At 41.7% G+C, this 10644-nt stretch overlaps 1 protein-coding gene across 1 annotated transcript in view; it reads left to right on the top strand.

Annotated features, from left to right (window-relative positions):
• Positions 1 to 343: 343 nt before the first annotated feature.
• The window catches only part of nero (deoxyhypusine hydroxylase nero), a 30509-nt gene continuing 20208 nt past the window's right edge, over positions 344 to 10644 (top strand). Inside the window, exon 1 of the mRNA XM_080274459.1 lies at positions 344 to 397. The gene's annotated coding sequence lies outside the window, so the exon portion shown is untranslated. The remainder of the gene's footprint in view (positions 398 to 10644) is intronic.

Genomic DNA, 10644 nt, shown 5'->3' with positions numbered 1-10644 from the left:
CAATATTTATAAAATACCTTGGGATCCGCAATTTGTTTGCAGACACTGCGGTCAGTTTTTATAAGCAATTTTTGCATTTCACGTCTTTGTTAGAAACCCTGACAGCTTTCATATTACCTTTTTAAATATTGATGATTTTTTTTTTTACATTATCTCCTCTTCACTATCAATTTATCAATATATCCATTTAGAATTTAACGGATCAGGAACAGAAAAGTTGCCCCAGTACGATAATTACTATTTTTAAAAATTACATGAAGAGCATCTACTGAGAATATTATACATTTGTACGTTTACACGGTAAAATGTAATTTGATTTTACATTATTAATTTGTGGGCAATTATTCAAGAAAATTTCCCCTGCAGAAAGCAGTACGTCCGTGAGTCAGCTGATCAGGTCGGTCTAGTGCCTGTTTTGCCATAAATACGGTATATTTTATAATCTACTCCCATTTTAGTTAGTTTTCAGGGTTTTTTTTTTTTTAGATTACAATAATATGCTGGAGTGTTCGTTGCATGACTGGGAAGTTGATGGCCCTTTAAAGTTTTGTGTTTTCACTAATCACTTTTCTTTTTCGTCACTCCTAAGATAAAATATATGTATACACATGTGCAGTAGTACTTGAAGTGACTTGTTAATGATGCAGCTTAAATGACGGCTAGAATGTATGATTGATTGTATTCTATTCTGGTTTCAGGCTGCTATTGAGCCATATGGCAGACACGTGTTGTCAGAGATTAGCTTTGCATATAGGTCTAATAATTGTATCTCTTGGTAATATAACAAGAATGATAGTATTGTCAGAAAAGAAGGTAATTGTGTATTTTCAACTAATGCTCCAAAAACGATAAATCTATGTATTTTCCTTTTTATGAGTCATTCAGTATTCACATTCATTTCCGTTGGAAATTACCTTTTTTTTTTTAAGATACGGCCTCTCCCCGAAATGAGTAAATTACAAACCATTTTAGGCAGTTAGCAATCCTGACCCCCCCCCTTAACCTAAATCAGACGTGGAACAATTCATTCCTAAGTAAAACAAATTCCATCCACACCATGAGGCCACATTTAATGCACACTAGGAGCAAACCATGGCAAAATCCAGGCAACCAATAGGGTACCGTATATTATAAGAACATTCGAACATTCAAGGTAAGAGACCTGTATGTTAACACTATGGAAAGGCATAATTTTACCCCATATTGATTATTGCTCCCAACTTTGGGCTCTACATAAACATATTGATACTAAAGGGCCTCCAGTGAACAATCACCTACTGTATCAAAAGTAACCAAAAACAAGAAGAAATGGGAAATTTTATTACTGGCAGAGACTAATATGATACTATATTCTGTAGAGAGGAGAATGGGTATAACTTTAGAAATAACCAACATTACCAATTTTCATTATATTACGACTAAGAAACGGACAAAGGACATTCTGAGGATGGGAACATGGAATGTGAGAGGAGTGAATGATGAAGTGAAAGAGAGAGAGATTGTCCAGGTGCTTGAGGATGCAAAAGTGGATATATGTGGATTGACTGAAACTAAATGGAAAGGTGAAAGGATGAGAGAATGGGAATATGGTGTAGGTATATGTGCGGGAGTCAGTGAGAATGAGAGGGCAAGAGAGGGAGTATGTCTGATGATAAGCAAGAAGTGGAAGGAGAATATAAGAGAGTATGGAACAGTGGGTGCAAGGATTGTATGGGTGAGGATGAAAGTAGGTATACAAGCATAGGCGATTGTATGTGTATGCTTCAACAGAGGATCGAGTGGCAAGAGTGAAAGATGAGTTTTGGGCGAGAGTAGAAGCATGTATGGACAAGTTTGAGAGGAGCGAGAGAGTGCTGTTGATTGGAGACATGAATGGCAAAGTTGGGAATGTACGAGTGGTTGGTCAGTGGGGTGTGCCAGCTGAAGTAGATGGGAATGGTAGTGCTTTGGTGGACATCTGTGCTGGTAAGGGGTTGGCAATAGCCAACACCTACTTTCGTCATAAGATGATCCACCGGTATACATGGAGAGTAATGAGGAGGATGGATGGTGAACTTGTTGAACGAAAGGCAATGATAGACTACGTGTGTGTGGATGAGCGAATGAGAAGACAAGTGTTGGATGCAAGAGTGTGGAGAGGGTGGGGGAATGGAGTCTCGGACCATCACTTGGTGATGGCCAAGGTAGAGCTGCAAAGAAAGTGGTTGAGGAGACGAAGGGGAAGACAAGAGGAAGCAGCTCCTGTGAGAAGAGTGGAGAAATTGCAAGATAGTGAGAAAATGACAGAGTATAAGAGCATAGTAGAAGAAAGATTGGGAAGGTATGAGCTAGAGCAGATGGAAGGGGTGGAAGACGTATGTAAGATATTCACGGAAGAGATAAGCGCAGCGTGTGAGGCGGTTTGTGGAGTGAGGAGGAGATGCAAGGGTGTGCAAGGGACAGCATGGTGGAATGATGAGGTGAAACGAGCTGTGGAACAAAAGAAGAAGGCATATGGTGAATGGTTGGCGAGTAGAGGGAGGGGAGAAGATGAGAGAGAGAAGAGAGAGGTATATGTGAGCAGGAGAAGGGAGGTTAAGAGACTGGCGAAGGAGAGTAAGAAGAAAGTGGATGAAGAGTTTGGGAGGAATCTGAGTGTGAAATGGAGGGAGAGTAAGAAATTGTTTTGGAAGGAGGTAAAGAAAGTAAGGCAGTGTGAAAGGGGAAATAATAGGGGAGTGAAAGATAGGAATAATAGATTGTTGGTGGAGAAGAGAGAGAAATTGAGGAGATGGAAGGAGCACTTTGAGGATTTGTTGAATGTAGAGAGTGAGAGCAGTGTGAGTATAAGTGGTTGGGGAATGGCTGGGAGAAGAAACGATGAGAGGAGGGAGGAAGAGATCAGTAGGTCGGAAGTAGTGGAAGCGATGAAGAAGATTAAGCTGGGAAAGGCCCCAGGAATTGATGGAGTGTGTGGTGAAATGCTTAGGTATGGGGGTGAGATTGTTGTGGAGTGGATATGGAAGTTGTGTAGATTGGCCTGGGAAGAGGGAAGGGTTCCAGAGGACTGGAAATCAGGTATAGTTGTTCCTCTGTACAAAGGAAAAGGGGAGAGAGAAGTATGTGGTAACCATAGGGGTATTTGCCTTCTTAGTGTGACTGGTAAAATATATGGTAGAATACTCATTGATAGGGTTAGGCATATGACAGAGGAGCTAGGTGGAGAAGAACAAGGGGGATTTAGGAAGGGAAAAGGGTGTGTAGATCAGATATTTGTTCTAAGATGTTTAGTGGAGAAGTATCTAGAGAAGGGAAGGAAAGTGTATGCTGCCTTCATGGACTTGGAGAAAGCTTATGACAGAATAGATAGGCAAGTTATGTGGAAGGTATTAAGAATATATGGAGTGGAGGGGAAATTGTTGAGTGCTGTGAAGAGTATGTACGAGGGAGCTAGGGATACGGTGCGAGTGGATGGTGAGCTGAGTGAGTTCTTTGATCTCAATGTGGGACTGAAACAGGGGTGTGTGATGTCTCCATGGCTGTTTAATATATATATGGATGGGGTTGTAAAGGAGGTGCAAGATAGGGCAGTGGATGTGGGGGTGGCCCTAATGAATGAGGGTGAGATTTGGAAGCTTCCGGTGTTGCTGTTTTGCTGATGATACAGTATTGTTGAGTGAAGATGAATGGGAGTTGCAAGGTTTGGTGAATGAATTTGGAACAGTGTGTAGGAGGAGGAAGCTGAAAGTTAATGTAAACAAAAGTAAAGTTATGGTGTTTGAGAGGAATGAAGTCACAGAGTGTGCAGTGAGGTTGGATGGTGAGGATATGGAGAATGTGAGTGCATTCAAGTACTTGGGTAGTGTGATGAGTAAGGATGGAACTTTGGGGGATGAAGTTCGCGAAAGGGTACAGCAGGGAAGAAAGATTGTTGGTACACTGAAAGCAGTGATGAGAAATACGGAGGTGAGTATCGAAGTTAAGAAGTCACTGCATGATGGTATTGTGATCCCTACCCTGACATATGGAAGCGAGGCGTGGACCTTGCAAGAGGGGAACAAGTCAAGAGTGAGAGCAGTGGAAATGAGTTACTTGAGAGGAGCATGTGGAGTGACGCGGAGGGACAGGTTGACGAATGAAGAAGTGAAGGAACGTTGTGGGGTAGATGTGGATGTGGTTGAAAAGATTAGGAGAAATACACTGAGGTGGTTTGGACATGTGGAGAGAATGGAGAATGAAAGACCGACTAAGAGGGTGTATGTAGGTGAGGTGGAGGGAGGGGTAGACCGAGGATGAGGTGGAGGGATGGAATTGAGAGGTATATGAGGGAGGGGGGGGTGAGTTGGGGGGAGGGTAGTCGAATGGTGGGTGACAGAGTGACTTGGAGGCGTTTTGTCTGCGGCCACCCTTTGCGGGATTAGGGCATCGGGCTATAGATAGAAAGACGTCCCTGAACTATGCTAAGACTTACCTTTTAAACCTAGTTTCAGTTGGGGGAGCAAATTTTGTAGAGGTAGTCATATAGTGGCTTAGGTTAGGCTGTCGCTCAGTAACGGATGAATGTTGCGCCATATTAGCTGGTGCAGGCATGTGCATTCCATCTGTGTCAGGCCCTAGGTTAGGTTAGGTTAGGTTAGTTTGGGTTAGTTTAATGCAAAATAGTGTGTTTTTAATTACCGTAATCTTGATCTTGATTTTGGGGGATAAACCCACTTTTGGAAATCTTACTCAAAATTCCAAAAGGGGGATTTTCCCCCCAAAATGAGGGTCAAAACTAATTAAAGCACAGTATTTTGCATTGGAAACCATAATAATAATAATAAAAGGAAACGTTGGTTACTTCTAAAAATTTATCGGAGAATGAAGAGATACATTATTATATATACACAAAAATTTTGAAAATCTAATACACCTCCCAAGGTAGAGCCCTCCTACCATCAAAACCACAAGAGGAAGCAAGAACATGGAAAAAACCTAACCAAACTTACCATCCATCGGTATACCCTGTTAGAATCTAGATCCTCCAGTATAACAGCTAATCAAAAAAGGGGGCAAGACTCTTTAAGTGCCTTCCTAAACAGTTAAGAAACATCAGGGTGTGACAATAGAGGTACTGGTATTCAGGAAAGAAACCAGACAAGTTTTTGGCTACCATCTCTGACCAACCAGGAGTTCTGGGATACACCTCATCAGGCCCAGAAACCTGCAACTTCATTGTGGCCCAGCTGGAGTACCTGCAGCAAAATGAAGGATGATGGTGATGCCATGGCCTTCCCTCAAGAATAAATGAGGGATCAACATCCCTTTAAGGCAGAAGTGCATCAAGGTAAATATGGTAGATATAAACCTTGGATTCCTGGAAAGTAAGAGCAAGAATGGGAATGCACTTGTTACAGAGTCCTTAGTGGAACAAAATTACCTGAAGGCAACTCAGTCGGTGATTGGCTAGAGAAAATTACGTGGCTTGTCCTGGCCGGCAGGTAAATTTTTAGAAGTAACGAACGTTTTTTTTTTTTTACAATTATTCTTTTGGTTTCCAGTGCAAAATAGTGTATTCTAATTAATTTTGACCTTTATTTTGGGGGGAAAATCCCCCTTTTGGAAGTTTGAGTGAGATTTCCAAAAGTGGGTTTATCCCCCAAAATCAAGATCAAAATTAATTTAAAACACACTATTTTGCATTAAACTAACCTAACCTGACCCAACCTAACCTAACCTAACCTAGGGCCTGACATAGACCGAGTGCACACGCCTGCACCAGCCTATATGGCGCGACATTCATCTGCTGTGAGCGATAGCCTAACCTAAGCCACTATATGACTACCCCTACAAAATTCGCTCCCCCAACTCAAACCAGGCTTAAAAGGTAAGTCTTAGTTAGAATAGTTCAGGGACGTAATATAATGAAAATCGGTAACGTTGGTTACTTCTAAAGTTATACCAGCCGGCAATCTTTGAGATATAAGAGAATGTCTTATGAAAAAAAAAAAAACTTTGAATTGATGGTAATCCTCAAGGAGATAATAAGATTACCTTATTTTGCAATTTCCTCTTTTTTTTTTTTTTTTTTTTTTTTTTTTTTAGCTCGATTCAAGACAAGGACTGTGGAAAGTATTAATATATGGAGTAGATGGGAAGTTGTTCAATGCCATGAAGAGTGTGTATAAGGGTGCAAAAGCTGCAGTGCGTGTGGATAGTGAACTGAGTGAATTTTTCTGTTTGAAGGTTGGATTGAAACATGGATGTGTCATGTCTCCCTGGTTGTTCAGTCTGTATATGGATGGCGTTATAAAAGAGATACTGTACAAGGTAGGGCAGTGGATGTTGGTGCAGCCCTAATGAGAGAGGGCAGTGTTTGGAAACTCCCTGTTCTGTTGTTTGCAGATGATACTGTGTTATTAAGTGAAGACGAAGGGGAGCTGCAAGGCTTGGTGGATGAGTTTGGGTGAGTATGTAAGAAACGAACACCAGATGCTGTTGGCATAACGTTCTCGCTACGTGTCAAGTGGGGTTGGTGGAGGATTAGTGCCCCTCCCTGTAAAACAATTAACTCTAAGCCCTTGGCCACCCCATTTGGGATACATGGCATCTGGCAATGAATGAATGAATGAAAATGTAAGAAACGGAATCTAAAAGTGAATGTAGGGAAAAGTAAAATTATGGTCTTCGAGAGAAGTGTAGTCACTGAATGTACAGTGAGGTTGAATGAGGAGGAACTGGAAAATGTGAGTGCATTCAAGCACTTGGGTTGTGTGATGAATAAGGATGGTAGCTTAGAGGGTGAAGTGCTTTAAAGGATACAACAAGGAAGAAAGGTTGCTGGTTCTTTGAGAGCAGTGATAAGAAACAGGGAAGTGAGCATGGAAGTGAGAAGTTACTACATGACAATACTGTACTGTGATACCAACTCTAACATATGGAAGTGAAGCTTGGACCTTGTTGGAGGAACAGAAGTCAAGAGTGAGAGCAGTGGAAATGAGTTATTTGAGAGGAGCATGTGGAGTCACATGGAGAGACAGACAAATGAGGAAGAGAAGGATCGTTGTGGTGTGGATGTGGATGTGATAGGAAGCATTAGGAGAAACACATTGAGGTCGTTTGGCCATATGGAGAGGATGGAGAGTGAGAGACTAATGAGGAGAGTGTGTGTGAGTGAGGTGGAGGGGGGGAGAGGGAGGGGGAGGCCAAGGATGAGATGGAGGGATGGAGTGGAGAGAAGGGGGTGTGAGCTGGGAGCAGGGCAGTGAAATGCCGGGGGACAGGGTGACATGGAGGAAATTTGTTTGTGGCCACCCCTTACGGGATTAAGGCGTCTGGCAATAAATAGATAGCTCTTCAAGGGATTCCTTTAGTATTTTCAGATTGTGTGTTCAAGAAAGAAATAATGCAGGACAGTGAGCAAGGAATTGAAAAAGTTGTTGCATGACAGTACAGTAAGACCTCACTATAACGGACTAATTGGGGCCCAAGCCATTCCGAAAAATGCGAAATTCCGATAAAAGCGACATCTGGACTTCCCCCTGCTAAGCTGGACTTTTTCCAATATATCAGACATTAGTCCAGATCGCACGAACGGTTTTTAAACTGTTTTGACTACCATTGTGGTACTGTACTGTGTTATAACTTCACTACATTAATCAAATGGTATAATATATATATAATAATACTGTACTGTACACTGATAAATATGTCTTTTATTTACTTTATTGTGGTGAACGTAGCTGAAGTGGTCAGGCAGTCTGGACTGCTTCTGGCTTTATCGGACTTTTTCCGATATACTGTATAGGAATTTAGTCCGGTAGCTCCTTGATTCCGATAAAAGTGAATTCCAGTCTATTGAAGTCCGTTATATTGAGGTTTTACTGTACAGTATTGTGATCCCCAATCAAACGTATGGAAGCGAAGCTTGGACATTGTTGGCAGGACAGAAATCAAGAGCGTGAGCAGTGGAAATGAGTTATTGGAGAGAAGCATGTGGAGCTCCATGGGGAGACAGATGGACAAATGGGGAAGTGAAAGAGAATTGTGGTGTGGATGTGGATGTAATAAAAAGCATTAAGAGAAATACATTGAGGTGGTTTGGTCATGCGGATAGGATGGAGGATAAGAGATTAACGAGGAGAGTGTATGCGAGTGAGGTGGAGGGGGGGAGAGGGAGGGGGAGGCCAAAGATGAGATGGAGACATGGACTAGTGACATATATAATAGAGGGGGATGGAAGTTTGGGGGGGGGGGGAGTGCAATGAAATGACAGGGGACAGGGCACCATGGAGACAATTTGTTTGTGTCCACCCATTATGGGATTAAAGTGGCTGGCAATAGATAGGTAGAGTTTTGAAGCTTTAATGTTTTTAACATCTTTTAAAAGTGGTCAAAAGCACTAGAAAGTGTTTGTTTACAATCTGAAGACAGATGGGCATCATCTTGTGGTGTGCATAGACAGGTGGACCCCATCCTAGAATGCCATTTTTTAATTGAATTACCCTTATCATTGCCTGTTTATCCAAACCTGACCTAAATTTTCATACCAGTAACAACTCAATCTTTCTCCTAACCTATCCCATCCCATACCGGTATGTAATCATATTTTCCTTGTTGATTGATGGATTCAGTTCATACTCAAAAATACACTTCAGTACACTTTTATAAAGCCACTGAATCAGTTTGAAGGCAGGTAAATTTTTTTTTGAGGGCAGGTAAATTTTTCTTTAATATTTAAGAAGTGGTCTCATGTCTCTTGAGGCAGAACTTACAATAGACCTGGTGCTTCATGGTCAACTAGATATCCTACTTATGTTTCAGCCACTACAAATTCCTTCCTTGCCAAAATTGCAACTCCACCTCCAGGGCCATTTTGATTTCTTCTGTCTTTTCTTATAACTGAGTAGTGACTCACATTTGAATAGACTGGTGTCCATCATGTCATGGTTGTACTTTCTTTCAGTAAGGAAGATTGAGTCCAATTTTTCCTCATTTATAAGTGCTTCAAATTCGGCAGTCAAGTGGCTTTGAGGAATATGTGTATTTTCTTTGAAAAAATGGCATCTGCCACTGGTTTTTGCTTAGCACTGATTGCCTCATATTTCTTGTAGTCCACAGTCCATTTGAAATGTTTGTTGCCTTCTTCCTCATTCCTTGCTGCTGCCAAGTTTATTAGCTGCTTTTGTTCTTCCAGTTCCCTCTTCGTTCTACCCCTTAACATTTTGGCAGCTGGATCTGATGAAGATTCAAGGTGTGGTATTGCTCTTCCTACTGTTCCAGCCATTTCTTCTGTTCCAAATCTTACCCTAAACAGTCTTGGCTTCTCCTGGTAATTGTGCACCTCTGGCTGATGGGTTTCTTGTTTGGTGTCTGTGCCTCTATATACTCTCAAGGTGTCTGTGATTTTGTGGTTCTTTCTGTTTATTTTCACATGATTGGTAAAAAGGTTGGAAACAAACCCTGCATTCCTTGTTTCCAGATCACCTGTGTCTGGTACTGGAACCCCAGCCAAGATTAAATTTCTGGCTATGAACATTCTGTCCTTTTCACTGTCTAGTACTGCTCTTACTTTGTCCTTCACTTTATATTCAACAGTTCTGGTAACTGGAGCGTCCTTCTGGTCAGGTACTGTTTTCGCTTCAGTTTTGATCATCTTTTCCCACTTCTATAACTTTATTCACTTCATCCATGACTGCTAACCCCTTGTTGCATATCTTTCTTAATGTAATCCTCTTGTGCTGCAAGTTTTGCCTCTGGTGGTTTAATCATTCTTTTCGTATTACTGTTGCGTGATCCTTTAGAGGACTAATATTATTAAGCTGATTAGCTATTGGTTCACAATTTTTTATTGAATAGAATTTTGTGTGTTGCCCTAACTTGTTTCATATGTTGACCTCATTCTCTGTTAGTCATTTTCATTTAAAGTGCACCTAAAATTTTGCAGCAGTCACATTTAATACCATCATTGACTTGGGTATAGCAGTGACCACAGATGTCCATGTTTCTTTTTCTTCGTACCTTTATTTGCATCCGCAGTGTCATTTACCATGATCAGTCGTCAGTTGACAAGAAAAGTTTTTATATCCCTTACAAGCACAATTAGCTGTTTGTCTGAGTCTTACGTATACTCCCCACTGTCTTTTACCGGTACTTAGGTGGTGGCAACAAAAAGTTTTTATATCCCTTACAAGCACAATTAGCTGTTTGTCTGAGTCTTACGTATACTTCCCACTGTCTTTTACTGGTACTTAGGTGGTGGCAACAATCATCCACTCACGATATAACGGTACGAGTAGTTGTTCCCTAGGCAGTTTGGCTGAACAACCCGGAGTCCCTAAGGAAGGCCACGGTCAAGACCAGGCTTTCCCACATAGCATTCAAGGAGTCTATATTGTAATGTTGGCACAAGCGATTGTTTGCAGTGCAGTCTTCCATCTTCCATAATGTGCATAATAGTGTTGGGTGCTGTGTTGCATCCTGGATAGGCATCAGCGACTGAGTCACCCAGCCTCTTCTGATAAGAGGGCTGGATGATGCCCACATCTCAGCCTGGCCAGGTGAACCCTGTCCTCATGAGGGAGGTAGGATTTAGAATGGTGGCTATCAAGAGGCCATGCATGCAGCTGTGTGTTGGCTTTGAGTGACTGAATGAAGCGACGAGTGATTTGAGCTTGGATATGCTTC

Source organism: Coenobita brevimanus, chromosome 57 (assembly GCF_032717465.1).
Source record: "Coenobita brevimanus isolate Jiangsu-jjx chromosome 57, ASM3271746v2, whole genome shotgun sequence".
In the NCBI taxonomy this organism is placed as follows: Eukaryota; Metazoa; Arthropoda; class Malacostraca; order Decapoda; family Coenobitidae; genus Coenobita; species Coenobita brevimanus.
This window is presented reverse-complemented; position numbering and strand designations above follow the sequence as displayed.